This window comes from Clarias gariepinus, chromosome 5 (assembly GCF_024256425.1).
Source record: "Clarias gariepinus isolate MV-2021 ecotype Netherlands chromosome 5, CGAR_prim_01v2, whole genome shotgun sequence".
Taxonomy (NCBI): domain Eukaryota; kingdom Metazoa; phylum Chordata; class Actinopteri; order Siluriformes; family Clariidae; genus Clarias; species Clarias gariepinus.
This window is the reverse complement of record NC_071104.1, coordinates 15,238,305-15,256,397: the sequence shown is the minus strand read 5'-3', so window position 1 is coordinate 15,256,397 and position 18,093 is coordinate 15,238,305. Positions and strand designations below refer to the sequence as shown.

Genomic DNA, 18,093 nt, shown 5'->3' with positions numbered 1-18,093 from the left:
TTAAACTAGAGTTATCAGACCATATGACCATATTTGTCTCATTAACAAGTTGTTTTCTTATGGCCACACAGCTGTTTAGTCCCAGTCCTGGGACCATCATATTGTGTGTGTGTGTGTGTGTGTGTGTAACCAGGTGAAAAAGAGCAATTTTTTAAGAATCGGTTCAACACTGCAGATGGGATTGCTCACCTGTTCAGTGCTGAACAGAGTAAGGATCTGTCTGGACATACAGTGTATTAACGCTTAAGAGAATTAAGAGAATTTGGACCGAAAGCCCATTTTGCAGTCACCAAACCACTCATTAGCAAAAATAATCAAAAGGCTAGACTAACCTTTGCTGAGGAGCATGTTGTGTGGACAGATGAGAACTGGTCCAAAGCTCCCTGTAGTTTAATCTATTTAGGGGTGATGGGAAACATTATGTCTGTTGTCATTCTGGGAAAAAAATCCAGTAGTGTGTAAAAGTGTGGATATATACCCAAAGTTTGTAAAGTCAGTGAAAAGTGGAGGGGAAGGCGTTATGGTTTGGGGGATGTTTTCTGAAGCAGGAGTTGGGGTTCTTATACAGCTGCATGATACAGTGAATGTAAATGTTTATCAGGTCCTTCTTCCACAACATGTGGTTCCTTCCCTGTGTGTATGCTTAAAACATAGAACTCTTACCTGTAGCACAGTGTAGCCTAAAAAGCTAATGCCTCATATTTCCTGTGATAGAAAGGGAGATCTGTGGTAGAAATTCCTCCTGACGCTTCTGGAACAGAGCTTCACAAAGCACACTCTTCCCACCTTCTGTAGATCCTCAACACAGTCTGTCTGCAAGAGAACAATAAGATTAACTATACATTTCTCTTAATGTATTAAGCATATCCAAGTCATGGCTCGATTCACAAGAATATAAAAGAAGCGGCTTTTGTTCGCACCAGTGGTAAGCCTGTTGAGCTTAAGTGCATCTTAAATACCTTCCTGTGACTTCCTTCTGGCCATTAGTACAGGTTTTGCTACTAATAATTGAAAAACTAATAATATACCCTAGATTTTCCAGGAAATCTTTAATGTTGTCCAAAATTGTATTTGACATTTCAAATCAGCATATGGCTTATTATGGCATATTTTTAAGAATCACTTGTGCTCTCTAGATAACCTCCGGCATTAGACAGATTTTATAAAGGAGATCAAGGAGTTATTAGCTTTGTTTTTGACCCTTGGTATACTTGGGTAGGCCAGTCATGTAATGTATATCGACGCCCACCGCTTACTTACGGTCGCACATGCTATGCAAAAAAAATTAAAATTTATTTAAAGGTAAGGCCTCCAAACTAAAGTGGCACGAATCTGTGCAGACAACACAGCATTGGTCAGTGACTGATTTCTACTACTACTATCCTGCCAGTGTGTCGACAGAGCAAGCTTATAATATATAGAAGCGTGTATTTGGGTTTTTGTTCATGTAGAACATGTTATCGTTACTTATAAAACTGCACAATATGGAAATGAGAACTCACAAAATAAGAATATTTTTTGGTCACATAAACAACCTAAACAACTATAAAAACACATGATCTGTGCAATCTGTGCTACTTCTTTGTCTATGTGATTTTTTGCTAAGTCATGTTTGCATAAAATGAAATAAGATCCAGTTAATCATATTGCCTATGTTGTGCTGATAAAGTATATTACTGTATATTGCATAATCCTGACCAATAGGTGTTTGTATGCCATGTTTTTACTTTATCTTACTCTTTACACATGGGTAGATGGAGGGGAGGGTTTGTGGCTTGAATCTCTGGAATGTGCAAAGAAAGGGTTAATGCAGGGCCATTCTGCTTTTTACCACTTCAAGTATATTTTAGACCTGTGGGAAATACTAAACTAATAGTTGGACAAAGCATGTGTGAATACTGACGTAGTGCTGGATTAGTCTGTGGATTATCTGAGGATACTGAAGTAATTTTAATACAACCAAACATCCGAACAAACCTTTAAATAAAATAAACCTAAATAATAGTGGTGGTGAAAAAATTTGATTGATGTATCGCAATTCTTTTCTATGGGACTCTATGGGGAATGTATCGCCTTGTGTAATAAGATCAGACTTCCTGTTTACTGGGGTAATGTTTTAATTAAGATTAAGGATAAAGCACATTTTCATGTTACATTTTCTGCAAAGAGTCATAGATTTATATATTAAAAACATTATTAACATTGGTTAATAATTCATTAATTGTGATTTAATTATTAGGTTTTACAGTTAGTTATGTACAATAAATATTATATATAGGGATGCACCGAAATGAAAATTCTGGGCCGAAAACGAAACCGAAATTTTTGGATGCACTTGGCCGAAAACCGATACCGAAACCAAAAATGTCTTCATTAAAAAACATGTTTAAAATATTTTCTTTTTGTTTGTATTAAAAAAACTACAAATTAATTAAAATTATTGCAACTTTGCTGTCCTCATCTGAAACTTTGAAGTGCTTCCAAACCGCCGACATACTCCGTGTTTGATGCGTAATGACAGCGCGAACGAGACGGGAGGATGGGAGAGGCGTCGCGACAATTTCGGCTTTTATTTTCGGCGCTTTCTTACGTTTCGGCGACAATTTCGGAAAATTTTCGGCAACCGAAATTTCGGTGCATCCCTAATTATATATATATATATATATATATATATATTTATATATATATATATATATATATATATATATTTATTCTCTCCTTATTTTACAAAAAATGTATATGGAAAATACCAAACAAAAGTCTTGCAAGAAATAATTAACCAAAACATTTCTAGGGAAAATCAGAGCTCTTACACCTTTTCCAACTTCAAATTCTAGCACCTTTCAAGCATTTTCAAGGTGCATTTTTATGCTTTTCCAGCACCTAACGGTAAATTACGTTTATATATGCTGTATGTACTTTTTCAGATTTAAATCCATTGCGTAAAAAAAAAAAAAACACACAATATGAAATTTCAACTTAAATTGTTGAATACTTTGGAGCACAGATTTATTGGGATAGTTCACCCAAAAATGGTAAAAAATAAAGTATATATTATATAAAGTATATATAGGATAAAGTATCTTTTTAGGTTTGGTCAATTTCTACCTAAAGTTGATATCTTAAAAAATGAGCTTACAGTCAGATTTTGTTTGGGTGTAGTACCAAACTTTCATGACCAGTCGTTCATGATACTTCATGTGCATTACTATTCAAAATTCATGCACTAAATTTTATCCTTATGAGTCAGAGAATATTCTTGCTGCAAATTAATGAACAACTGTTTCTATGTCAACTGTTTTGCAAATCAGTCACCAAATATGGAAACCATAGTTTGTGAGCTTTCATCAATATTACTTTTTATTATTGTCAATATTACCTTAGGTTGGGACTAAGGTACTGTTGTAACTGCAAATGTTCCACCCCTCAAATGGTGACAGTTAAAAGGTTAAAGGAAAACATGTTTAACGGTTCGAAATGTATCACCTCTCTGTAAGCAGTCTTGGCATTCTATATAAAAATGACAAATAATCACCAGACAGATAAATACAATTTCAATAAACATCTTAATTGTGTAAAATAGGAAAAAATTTTGTTCCTATCTTTTCTGCCTTTTGCTTATCTTGAGCAGCCCTCACATGGCATGGCATGAATTACACGATCAATAACTTAAATTGGCAAGGAAGTGCCCCTTAGACTGTTGAGTTTAGGAAAAAATCTGCAATTAACAACACAAGTGCAAAACACTGCAATGAAAATAGTGCAAAAATGAAACTGCACTGAACAAAATATAGTGCATAAATAATAACTAGCTTAACACTCAACTTTGTCCAGTGTTATAAAACTGCCACAAAACCAGCCAATCACAGACATCCACGCACTACTTCTGATTGGCTGTTCCGTCTATATCAGCTGGCAATATCGACTGGATAACGCATACTATAATTTGTATTGTGCTTTTAAAATGGTCATTGTCTCAAAGCAGCTTTACAAAATTAAATGAAAATCATAAGAAATTAAAATTATATTATTATATATAATTATATACAAATGAAAAGAAATTATATAAGGGCTGGCTGGTTTTGTGGCAGTTTTGTAACACTGGACAAAGTTGAGGGAGCGGAGCGTACAGGCACAGTCGAACGCGCACAGTATGGAATAAAATCCCTCGGATAGTAATGCCCGTGCATGTTGCCTTGATGACGTATTTTTGACAGTGGTTTAACACACAGCATTCGTGGGCGTAATTTCGCAATGCGTCCATGAAACAGAGGAGTTGTAAAAACGAGTTTTGTGTCTGAAAACGGTCACAGTCACATATTTCAGAGTTGTATTGTAACAAACACAAAATCTTGTATCTGTAAGCTGACGTAGCCGTAGATTTTAAAATCCAACTCGGACAAAAGACATTTTTACACACAAATCTTTTTTTTACACACGATTATTTTTGACCATACACGTCCTTTTTACATATTTTGCAAGTGGCTAAATGAGGATTTGGTCCACGTTTTAGGGCCTGTCCACACAGAGACGCGTTTCGCTGTATAAGTATACATTTTTTATCGTATTGGCATTTCGTCCACACGGATCCGGCGTTTTAGGAGACTGAAACCGCTATTTTTTGAAACCGGGTCCCAAAGTGGATAAATCTGAAAACGACACCCTTGCGTCTTCGTGTGTACGGCCAATCCGTATATTTTGTGAAACGATGATGTCATCACATCACGTGTCGGCTGCGTCACAGTAACAGTATCAACAATAATGGTGGACTACATGATTGTGTTCGTGTTGCTACAAAGCCTACTAGCTTTATTACAGCAAAATCTATTGCTACTATGCAACTATTATGAGCAACAAGCGATAATGGACAACACAATCTTGGTTTGTATACAGCGCGAAGGTTATGCGCATGCTCAAAGTCTTCTTCTCCATGTATAGTGTATCTCTATGGCAGAATTACAGCGCCCCATACCCATACTGGCATATATACTACACCGTATTCAGTGGTTTCGTGTGTACGCAGATATTTCTTGAGACGACGCCGTGTTCACAGAAAAAAATTATCGGATAGGGAACGCATCGGCTTCGTATGGACAGGCCCTTAGCCATAATTTGTATTTTTCGTCCTCCAGCCAACAACCATTGAAACGGCATGTTTTCACCTCCCACTCTGCTCCAACAGAGGGCGCGCATCCACTGGAAGACTACACCACTCGAGCAGAGTTATTTTCGTTATGTGCAAAATGCATTTTTAGCTAAAAGGAAAACTACTCCGTAAAATAACGAATTATTATGAAAGCAATGCAATTTCAAATTCAAGCAGGTTCAAGCACTTTGTCCAAAATCCAAGCACTTTTTTAACCTTGAAAACACTTTATTAAAAATCAAGCATTTTCCAGGTTTTCCAGCACCTGTACGAACCCTGGAAAATACTGACTCTCAATGACTGCCACAATTGCATAGAATGTTTTTGCATGCTGTAGCGTTACAATTGTCCTTCACTAGAACTCACTTACTCATCTTCTATACCGCTTTATCCTGTATTCAGGGTCACGGGGGCCCTGTGCGCCTATCCCAGGAGACTTGGGGCATGAGGCAGGGTACCCCCCTGACAGGGTGCCAATCCATTGCAGGGCACACACACATACACTCTCATTCACACACTACGGGCAATTTGGGAATGCCTAACCTGCATATCTTTGAACTGTGGGAGGAAACCGAAGTACCCGGAGAAAAGCCACCAAGCCCAGGGAGAACATGCAAACTCCATGCACACAGAGACGGGAATCGAGCCTGGCCGGGAACCACACAGTGCTAACCACTACACCACAGTGCCGCCTTTTCACTAGAACTAAAAAGCCAAAATGCTCATGACGACATGATGTGTTAAGGTTAGACTGGAAAAACTTGAGTGTCCTGCACAGAGCCCTGACATCAACCCTGCTGAAAACCTCCAAGATGAACTGGAACACTGACTGCACACCAGATCTCCTCACCCAAAATCTGTCCATAATCTCAATAACACTCTTTTAAAATTAATAAACCCAAATCCCACAGTCATGGTGAACAAATCTAGTGGAAATCATTCCCTAAAAAAGTAGAAATTATGGTAACAAAAAAAGAGACATGAACTCTGCTTGTCCTGGCTACTTTGCAGCATTCTCACAGTAGGCAAGATTGATTTGTACCCTAATTCAGAAACGACTGCTTTCCCCTGGCCACTCCCCGGCTGACCAGTATTTACATTATTTTCGCTCTCTATTTTTTAGGTGTACTTGCGTATTTACAGATACAGCAGGTGGCAGCAGTATGTGCATTTGTTAGTATTGGTTTGTGAGCGACCATTAAACATAAGAGAAGAAGAGAACGATGAATTTAACCATCACTCCATGCCTAATTTTATTTATACTTCAGGAAAAAAATGTCAAGAGCAACCCACTCGCATGCTTTCTACTTTTATCTTTTATAAGTTTGGGTTGTGCCACGTGCACACTGAGACTTTTGAAGTAGAACGACAGCACTGAGAACAGAGATCTACTTCCGTTCTCAGGTACAATTGGCTTCCAAATAGGATTTGATCCATGCCCAAGTATTCTGTACTGTTTTCGAGACCACCTTTTCCGGCTGACTCGGGCACGGTTCTTAAGTGAGAACTTTAAAATATGGGCCCTAATGTGTCCACAATAATATCATACGTATAATAAACGTTTGAATCATGATAATAGCAGATTGACTTACATTATTGTATTACACAGGTGAGGCTGATAAACAGATCGTGAGGATGCACAGGCAGCTTAAAGTACTATACACAGTCGTACTATACAAAAGGAAAAAATATTGCTCTGTGTGGCTTTGTGGGAAAGTAGAACACTCAACTCTTTAAGTTGCAGTCATTTCTTTATTGAACTGTAAAACCACAAAACCACAGAAAGTCAACAATTGCTTTATTTGCATGACCTTTGCAAACAAAACCAACACACACAAACACAAAAAGACACACATCCATGACAGTCCATGACAAAATGTAAGAAAATTTTCTTAGAGTCTGAGCACTGTTTAAAGGTTGCACTAATAAAATGTCCATCACTAAACCCCAGCTGCAATACAATATTTACAAAAATAAATGATATCCAGCTGAGTCTGACTGAATCGTACAACGGCTGCATTGACACTGTTGAACCAAGAGCAGTACAAAAATACACACACATTTTGGAGCTCTACATACTGTGCATTTTATATGTTTACTGATATATAAGGAGTGCACTTTTGATTGTGTGTGATAACAGAACAGTTATGAGAGTAAAAACTCCCTACTTCTTTACATAATCCGTTGCTACACTAACGCACTTATCCCAGTGTTTCCGTAGTGCTTGGATACCATAACGGTAGAAAGTTTTCTGACTACACCGGAGCCAAGATCAGACTGCCTGCTTCACGGCTCAAACCCTGGCCCCCCAGGAATTCCTTTAATGGCCCAAACATGTGGGAAATTGTTCTGAGTGAAGTCAGGACTGTACGGGGGATATCACCCCCGTGATAACTCCCAGCTTTCCTGTGGTGTTTCTGTGGTATTCATAAATAAATGTATGTTCCCACAGACAGGCGGAAATTGGCTATAAGTTATCCATCGATTTGCAAAGAGCAAACGTTCCACACACTGACTGTTCACAGGAAGGACTGCAGTGGGCTCTGAGCGACCTCAGCCAAGATCATCATTTATGGCCTTTAAAAAACGTCAACGTACAGTGCGTGATGTCTTCTGAAAATGTCGTTTGGTTTTATGCCTTCATTAACAAGAAATCACCACTAGTCCCAGTTTGATTTGAACGCCCCTCATACATTTTTTTCTATCTTGTCGCATGTTTACTAACACGTTATGTTCATCGTGTAGAAATGGATGACTGTTTTACCACATTACTCTTCCTCCAAAAAAAGACCAATTTTTAAAAACAAGAATATTTTATTTCTTTCATTTAATTCATGTAGTCAACTTGTGATTTTGTGTAAATGCTCAGAATAACAGTTGACTGTGACTGCTGTGATCATGTTACATCACACAGTTGCAGATAGAGTTACTGGAGCAGCCCTAATTTTCTCTGAATAACTGAAGCTTTGATTCTTTGTGCAGTTCGTTTACTTCCAGCTCAGTGCTCCCTGCATTCTGTATCATGACTTGACATGCTCTGAATAATTCAGGGTTAAGTGTACTCCTGATAGAGATGCATATAAAACTCTTGCACATACACCATAAAATGTCCCGTATGTTTTGTTTAGTGGTTAGGGGTTATTTTGTAGACCACACAGTGACAAAAAAAAACAAAAACAGAAAGCGCCGTGGTGATATTTTGGGCTGTGTGGTCAGGGTATCCAAGACAGAACAGATGATCTGTCTATACACACACACAAAGTTGAAGAGACATGAGGTGCTGGCTTTATCTACCAATACTTTTTTTGGAAAAAGAAGTTTTATAAAACTACATAGCATTATGTGCAAAGAAAGCTACAAAACTGTGAACAACTTGTAAATCATAAAGGAAGTACAAATTCAGAGAAGGACATTTCTTACAAAGTCATTTCCGCACTCGGGACTTAATAAATCATTAGCCAGAGAGCTAATGCTAGCAAGTCACTGCAGATTTAGAAGTTGGCCATGTCACACTACTGCACATACAGATCACACCACAGGCTACTGACTAGGTCACTGAATAGGGTTAAAAACAGCCTCAGAGTCAGGAAAGTTCACAAACAACAATAAAGAGTCTCGGGATAGCATGTTTGTCATGAAGGGTTTGGCTATTTTCTGCGAATGGCACAACAACTGCAAAGGAGCACGGACTTCCAACATCATCACATCATACACAAGAGCTGACCCTGTAATTATGGGAACGGAGGAACATTGTAAAGAACAGGGCAAAAGAAAGCAGGAGTTTTTTTTTGCCAGTTACAGTATGACCTTTTTGTCAGTACGCCAGGTTAAAGGGTAGAGATATCTAAAGCCCAATATCATTTAAGGGTCCGATTGATCAGCCACTGTTTGAAAATGTCTGATAATCACTTAATTTCTTTACAGACCGGTTGTCTCTCTTCTAGCTAATCACATTAAATGATATTACGGTGAAACCTTGGATGGCGAGTAACACGGTTTTGCAAGTGTTCCGCAAGACAAGCAAAGATTTTTTATACATTTTGACTTAGAATGAAGTCATGGTTTACAAGTACCGAGTATCATGTATCACGCATGCGCTTCTTGTTTTGACACCGAACGTCACGTGATCACAACTGAGCCAACGTTTTTTTTTTTTTTTTAGAGATGTTCCGATACCATTTTTCCCATCCCAATAACAATACTTGGTCTCAGGATATCTCAGGATATAAACAGGGCCAGCTCAGTGGTTAAGGCATTGCACTACGGTTCGGAAGGTCCTAGGTTCAAACCCCACAACCACCATGTTGTCACTGTTGGGCCCTTGAGCAAGGCCCTTAACCCTCAACTGCTCAGGTGTGTAATGAGATAAAAATGTAAGTCGCTCTGGATAAGAGCGTCTGCCAAATGCCTAAATGTATTGTATTGTATGTATATCGGCCGATACCTGGGTGTGTATCTGTATATACAGCTGTAGATACTACTGTATAGCCCTGTATTAATTGACAATTATTTTATGCTGTGCTTTAGATTTATCTCTTAATAAAACATGAACAAGTACATATAGTGAACTAAAGTGTTTTTATTATCTGACATACATTTAACAGTATAAATTTTTTTTTTGAAAAAGAAACTGAACTTTAACATCTAAAAAAGAACTTCAAATGCAGCCACAATTCTAACACTGTAAACTGAAAAAGGTATTTTAGTATTTTTACAATATAACTGTATAGAAACAGTGGAACAAATAAATCTAGGAATATAATGGTATCGGATCGGTACGTGGACTCAAATACTCGCCGATACCGATGCCAGATGTTTTTGTGGTATCGCAGCATTTCCGATACTAGTATCGAAATCGGAACAACCCTAGTTTTTCTCTCTCTTGTGCTGAGGAATTGTGGGTAATCGTCTCCCCTGCTGGGTCTAAGTGTGTCTTTTACTGGTATAATCAAAATCCGTGCACGCGTGTACGGTTTACTATAACACTGTGACCGTGTGTGTGCTCAAGGCTCAGCCTGCTCTTTGTGTCTGTGGCCACAAGAAAACAGTTGACTGGCAAAAACACACACACACACACACACACACACACACACACACACACACACACACCTCCGCAATTTTTTTTAAAGCTAATGAGCAGTGATTCTGTCAGTGTGTCGCTCAATCCAGTGTCATTAGAGAGATTTCTTGTTTATTTGTCCAATAAAACAGTGTTTCCGTTGTGAGTGGAGGAAGGGTAACTGTGTAAGATGAGAAGGGGGAGAGCAGAGCTTGCTTTGATTCAAACACACACACGCATACACAGCCCTGAGCATACAAACGGAAACACTTATCTGTCGGGATTTATTTTTACATTTTTATTTTAAAGGTAAATTGCAGGTTAATTTGTTTTATTTTTACTTATTGTTATTGCTGTGGAATAAATTATTTGAGTTTTCATTATTTCTTATGGGAAAATTCATTTTGGATAACGAGTGTTTTGGAATGAGCCCACTTCCGGAATGAATTATGCTCGTAATAAAAGGTTCCACTGTATTGTTATAACTCAAAATACATGCATCGATAGTAACATTCCGTCGCCATTCTGAAAATATTAGCAAGTCAAACACTAAAAGCAAGTAAAAGTTGTCGAAAAGTTTTTTTCTTAAGCAAAAACCATGTGAGAAATCGTCTGTCAAACGTTTTAAAACAACAAACGTTATTCGCCAGTTAAGAACAAAAACAAAGTTTCGATTTATTTTTCATTGACTCACGTGTGGTGCTTGTTATAACGAGTGAGTATAGCAGGACAGTCGCATTATAGATGAGTTATTATTATTATTATTATTATGCTATAAAGACAAGCACACTGTAGACTATTCTAATGGTTTCAGTCTTATTATAATAATCTGCATGAAATAATATGAATATATTTCAGGTGAAGAATATGTTTCAGATGTTCCCTTCCAATAAATAAACATTTTAAATTTATAATATTTTCTCATATCATAATTATATTTGTGAACTACTGTTTGGAATAGTTTATGTTTTACAGTTATAAATCTCTCTTTCGCTCATTATATATATATATATATATATATATATATATATATATATATATATATATATATATATACACGCGCACACGCACACTATATTGCCAAAAGTATCCGCTCGCCTGCCGTCACATGCATATGAACTTGATTAACATCTAATTCTGAATCCATGGGGTCTAATATGATGTTGGTCCACCCTTTGGGAAGGCTTTCCACAAGTCTAGACGCATGTTTCTGGGAATTCTTGACCATTCTTCCAGTAGCGCATTTGTAAGGTCAGACACTGATGTTGAAAGAAAAGGCCTGGCTTGCAGTCTCCGCTCCAATTCATCCCAAAGGTGTTCTATCGGGTTGAGGTCAGGACTCGTCAAGTTCTCCCACATCAAACTCGCTTATCCATGTTTTCATGGACCTTGCTTTGTGCACTGGTGCGCGTTCATGTTGGAACTGGTGTGGGGTTGTTGTTCAGGAGTTGGACTCGGCCCCTTACTTCAAGTGAAAGGAACTTTTAACTCTTCAGCATACCAAGACATATTCAATTTTAATCAACTTTGTGGGAACAGTTTGGGTATGGGCCCTTTCTGTTCCAACATAAACATGTGCACCAGTTTCAAAAAATATTTTTTTTAATCAAATTTCTATCTTTGCCATTTGTTACAGCACTCAATATGTTTTCTCTGATATCTGATCCACCTGATTGGTTTCTGTTCAAGTATTAGATTCTTGATATCTCTAGTTAAAGGTAAAGGAAACAGGTGGTTATTATTACTGCAGGTCACATTTCAGTACGATAAGTAAGTGATCAAAGTACAGTCAGCTGCACAATAAAAAAGGCAAAACTGCCTCTTATGCACTTGAGTGTGCTAAGCTTTATGACAGTTCTATCCAGAACAGCCAGTGCTTCATTGTGTGGTTTTGGTTTTAAAAGCAGTACGTTTGTGCAGGGTTTTATGGCACACAGTTATTACGCTCCACAAGGAAGCAAACCCATTATGAACTGCAGGCCTCCGACATGACTCACCATGAGCTTCGATCTCAACGCTACCCGCACGCTGCGTGTAGGAGAAGACGCAAGATGAATTTGCAACACGCTTGCGTGGAAGAGAGAGACATGCGCTTGATTCATAGTTACCAAGTTGATCAGCCTCCCCTTAGGCACTGGTGACAACTGTCAAGTGTAACGTACAGTCAAGCTAAGAAAAGGCGTCTGCCCGTCCTTACTCATCCTTGCTTACTCACAGAGAGAATTCAAGTTCTGACTTGACTTTCTTAGAGGAAAGGGTAACCAGAAACAAGAGTTCAACTCTGAAAAAACTACAAGACAACTCCACTGGTGCCCCTCTTCTACTGTTTTGCACTTGAGCCACAGGATTAATGTAGTAAGCAAAAGTAAGCAAAATATACCTTCACTCATTTAATTTCAGCTACTGTTTAGAATAGAACTGTGTGAGGAAGTACCCGCTACACCACCGTGCACTTGTTTTTTTTGTTTTTTTTTATAAAAATGCACGCTTACACAGGCAAAATGTGCCTCGAGCAGTATCTGTTCCTTAAATATAGTTATGCAGACTACTGTGAGTGTGTTTTAGGACACACTATGAGCCAGGTCACAGTATAACTAAATGCTGTAGTATCAATGGGGCAAAAATCCAGGACAACCAAAATTTCTGTTTGTTTGTTTAATCAGTGTAGCTCAGCATTACTCCCCTGGCCAAACTCTGTCTCTCAGTCTTTGAGAAATGTAGGCAAAAAATGAATTTAATTTATGCACCTAAAAGGTAGTTCCATGTCTAATTTAGTGTAGCCAATCCACTCATTCTCATGCTTTTGAAAGGTAAGAGGAAATTGTTGAACCTACAGTAGCTGAAACCCACAAAGACATAGGGTGGACATACAAAGTACTGGATTAAAGTGTGAATTGTGGGGCTGTGAAGTGGCAATGGTACACTCTGTGCCACCATGCCATCCAGTTTAACATATATTGACGCAAATATTTTGCATGTGCTTCTTGGTACTGCTGCACAAAGAATCGCACAAAAATCTGAATTGCAATATGGACCTGTGCAATTATTTAATCGCAAAAGGCTGCACTCTAATATATGCATTTACACTTATCCAGAGCGACTCACATTATAATTTTTATTTAATCTCATTACACATCTGAGCAGTTGAGGGTAAAGGACCTTGCTCGAGGGCCCAACAGTGGGGGTGGTAGGGTTTGAACTAGAGAACTTGATCCAGTGCATTAACCACTGAACTACCCCTGCCCTCATTAATTTAGTACAAGTAGTATACTGTACACAATCAAGAATTTATGTAATTCATCATTAAGTTAGGAATTTGTTTCGGCCTCAACGTCGCTGGATTACCATTATTGGACCCTTGAGCAAGGTGTCCTTCACCCCCCAAGTGCTCAGGTACAATAAAAACAGCACCAAAAATATCCTCTTAATAGGATAATTTGTGAAATTATTTGCTGTTAGCCCAGATACATACAAAATGGCACATTTAATAGTTAAATATTGCAGTTACAATATGTGATTTTTTTTGTTATTTAAATTTGTTGTTCAGCTGTCCCTACCTCTTGGGCACATAATTTTTGTGGATCTAGTGCAAATCTAAAGCAGGAACACGTTTATAGAAGTATGATTGGGATGTGAGTTTTAATTTTTAACTGAAACATCACAAAAATATAGGCCAAGCTTGATTCAGGGTGGTATTGAGTCATTGCTGTTAGAAAAAACAATACACTGGAAGCAAAATTACTAATTTAACTGAGGTAGTTTGAATGAACACCTGTAAGAATTAGTGTGAAATCTTTGACCAAGCTACACGCACTACACCTAGCGCCCTAATTACCAAATGTTTCTGCTTGACAATATTTTCCACTAAATGTCTGAGTGCTTAGTTCTGACAGTAAAATCTCTTCATACTAACACAAACTGATGCTTTTGACATTTATTATGATATCTGATTCTTGTAAATGTTGTGGCTTTATTATTAGTAGGTTACATCACCATGACATATACCGTATGGAAGTGAAACCTGTGCTTAGTGTTGTGTCTAATGCATCGCTTATCCTTTTAAAGGTGCATTAGATAAGATTAATCATTTCCACCAACATTAGATTGTTAACAGTTATGTGGGTTCAATGTTTGAATTATTATTTTCCATTCTAAAGGATTTAAACTGTCAATACAGTGTTCGTAAAATGACGGACAGGTCATACAAGCAAACAAAAAAAGCTAAATGGGAAGCCCATTTTCCACATGATTATTTTTTAGAGCCTCGGGTCTCAGTTTAATTTGTAGGTCATTTTATAGTAGCAGGTAATTTTATGTTGTACAGGTACATACATTGCCTGGCCAAAAAAAATCACAGACTCTAAGATTTAATTCAGTCACCAGCTTTGATTACCGCATGCCATGTGGTGGCTAGTTCCCCAGAACCACACTTTCACAAATTTAGTCCTGTAATATAGCAGAACCATCAGGGAAAAGTAACTTCATAATTGTGATAATTTGGTTATACGGGACATTCAGGTCATCAGCTGACTTCATTTTATTGCCACATAACATTACATCACATAACATCACATAACTGTGTCTAGACCTGACCAACTGAAGCAACCTCGGAACCTCACAACACTGCCTCCACAGACTTAAACAGCGGGCGCTATGCATGATAGGTGCATCGATTCATGTGCTTTCCTTCTTACCCTAATCGCTCTGGAAAAGGCACCCATTGATCTGGAAAGGGGTCATTCTAAACTCATCATCACATAACTTTTTCCATTGATCCAAGATCCATTCTTTATACTCTCTAGCAAATTTAAGCTTTTTTTTCTAATGAAACTCACTCACAAAGCTGTTTAGTCCCAATTCTGTGAGTTCTCATCACATTGTGTGTGTACATAAATGCGCTTACTTTCACTATTAAACTTTTTTTTGTTGATTTTTACCATGCAACTTCACCAATTGTTTAATTGATGTCTATTAGTAATTTCTTCCCAACCACATTTCTTTCACAAAGTTGACGGTTCAGCACTATCCTTCCAGATTTTGATAATGTTTGAAGGGTGCTTAACCCAGTTCCAGATCCTAAGTTATTTTATATTTGATGCAGCCCAATAATTTGACCCTTCTGAAATAGTGATACTCTGGAAAAAGTGTTGTTGTTTTTTTACCCCCCAGAAAGTGCGTCTTCTAGGTTATTTATACAACTAAGGTATACAAAAAAGACTAGACTTTGTTGTTTTTATTCCTGAAATGTCTCACTTTATACTTGAATTAATAACTAGAAAAAGATTATAAATAAATCCTTTATGTTTTAGGACTCGTTCTAGGGTCAGAGCAATCCCAGTGCCAGTCGGAAGACAGTTAGGATCAGACCAAATAAATTAAACAGACTCTGTTATCAGTCTTGGCGACTTCAAAACAGGAAGAGCTGAAAGTAAAAAAAATATTTATCTTTACATTACACATTATCGAGGATACAGAAGGCACACAGTCTTTCTTAATGACTGCGATGATAATAGGCACACCAGTAGTAATGATAATAACAATAATAGATATTAATAATAGGTAATTGTGCAATTGTTCAAGCAAAAGCATACTGTCATGTTAGTAGTTTATTTTTTTATTAATATTGTTATTATTACTTCAGTATGACCGAACTTTGAGCAGCTTAGTGGTTAGCACGTCACTCTTCCCCTCCAGAGACCAGGTCCGTTCACAACTCGGGTCTGCGTGCATGGAGTTTGCATGTTCGCCCAGTGCTTGGGGAGAGTAGGCTAATTAGGTCCCAAATGTTTCACAGTGTGTTGTGAGTGTGTGTATACAGTACGAGTAGGTTCACCCATCCAGGGTGTACCCCGCCTTGTGCCCCAAGTCTCCTGGGATAGGCTCCAGGCCCCCACAACCTTGTATATGGGGTAGTGAACTTTGATCACTCGAGAATTGTAACCTACAATAGTAATGTCTCTAGTTCTCTGTTTTCTGGGCCTTCACAGTACAGGAGTGCCATACAAGTGTTTGTGTTCAAACAGGTAGGCTGCTGGTATAAACACTGGTATGCTGGTACACACACACAAACACACACACAAACACACACACACACACCTCCTTAGGAAATCCTGGGGACATTTTGCTGTTTCATAGGCACCCTGAGGAAAGGACCGTTATACAAAGACAGTGCCAGCTAGCCACCACACACACACACACACACACACACTAGGTTAGCTAGCTGTGCAGTGACGATGATGAGTAAACACTTTCCACACAGCTGACGTTAATCATTGCTGTCATGCACCACAGTGTTGAGTGTTAGCTACCATTAGCTCGCTCTGAGGCTCAGCTGGAATATGGGAGGGGGGATAATTACCAGAAAGCCCCAGGTCTCTTAACCAGGAAACCAAAATACTCACCTTACTGATTAAAGCCGGTTTCCTTCCACACAGGATCACCAGAGGAGGAGATGCCACTAATATTGACGGAATAACTGCTAGCTAGTCCTGACTCTGCAGTTAGCCAAAGGCAAGCGGCTCAGCTCTTCACTCTCGACCGAATAACGTCTAACGGAAGAGGAAGACAGTATCAGAAACGCCACCGGTTCGGCTCGTGCACGACTCGTTTTCTGTCTGCGTCTCGCGCTGCAGCGGGCCTGTCCTCCACCATCAAATCTCTCTCTCTCTCTCCCAGCTCATTACCTCTCTCCTTGCGCAGCCATCTTCTTTCTCGAGTTCCTCCGATGCATTATTTTTCCTTACCCGTATTCTGTCAAATCCCGCCCCCTGCTCTAGGATTGGTTAGTACGCCTTGCTTATGAGCGCCCCGGCCAATCAGAGCTAAGAGCCAGCTCTCGCGCAAGACGCAAGGGCAGGTCCGAATTCGAGTGGTAAAATAAATAAGGCTCCTCACGCACACACCCACACGCAAAGGGACGATGTGACGTCTCGAACCGCTACTCATGCACTGATTAATCCGACACACCTCTGTCCTGCTCAGGGTTCAACCCATGTTGGGTTGATCTGAGGGAGAGGGAAATTTATGAAATATATAGGACGTATTCTATAAGAATAGTTCTATATTATTAAATATTAATAACTAATTACTCAGAAAGCTTTACACCTAAGACGCTTCCTTTATATGTTGAATAAAAGATGTACCATATCAATGATTTAACATTTTTCTATATCAAATAACAACTTGTTTTTTCATCATTAGTTTAGTATGTGTATTAGTGTAGTATTAGTCGGGTATGCATGGATTTTGCACTTTTTCTCCATGTTCAGTGGATTTCCTCAATGTACTCTGGTTTCCTCCCACAGTGCAAAGACATGCAGATTAAGGTTAATTGGTGTTCCCAAATTGCCAGGAGTGTGAGAATGGGTGTGCGTATGTGAACAATACAACTTACTTAACAGTACTTAATAAGTTAAAGCTAGAAATAAGCTGATCAGCTTTAATCAGTGATAGTATTATTTCATTATTTACTCGCTGTTCGGAAAACAGAAAGTGTATCGTGGGAAAAAAAATCAGAAAAGTAATATTTAGGCTGTTGGAGGAAACCCACTAAGTACAGAGAGAACATGCAAACTATATGCACACAGACACAAGGAGGGATTTGAACAAGGAGTGCAAGGTGCAAGGTGACAGTGTTAACCACTAAGGCATTAGTGCCAATATGAAAGGATAGTAAAGCCAGTAGCTTATACTGCAAACAGTTCACTAAATGATACACTTTATTTGTATTGAAAATTCATTGTAAGATAAAATATGTTGTTTTTACTGTAAGTAGATAACATCCCAGCCTTCCTATTAGTTCTGCTACTGGACATGGTTAGCTACCTGAGTTGACTGACCTCAAAAAATAAACAAGAAATAATAACGAGAAATATAAAAATAGAAAAGA

The 18,093-nt window shown here is 38.4% G+C and overlaps 1 protein-coding gene across 2 annotated transcripts in view; it reads right to left on the bottom strand.

Moving 5' to 3' along the window:
* The window catches only part of fhip1b (FHF complex subunit HOOK interacting protein 1B), a 36,720-nt gene extending 19,798 nt beyond the window's left edge, over positions 1–16,922 (bottom strand). For both annotated transcript variants that reach the window (XM_053496501.1, XM_053496502.1), the window contains exons 1-2: positions 16,607–16,922; positions 664–813 (exon numbers count right to left, since the gene is read on the bottom strand). The gene's annotated coding sequence lies outside the window, so the exon portion shown is untranslated. The remainder of the gene's footprint in view (positions 1–663; positions 814–16,606) is intronic.
* Positions 16,923–18,093: the final 1,171 nt, after the last annotated feature.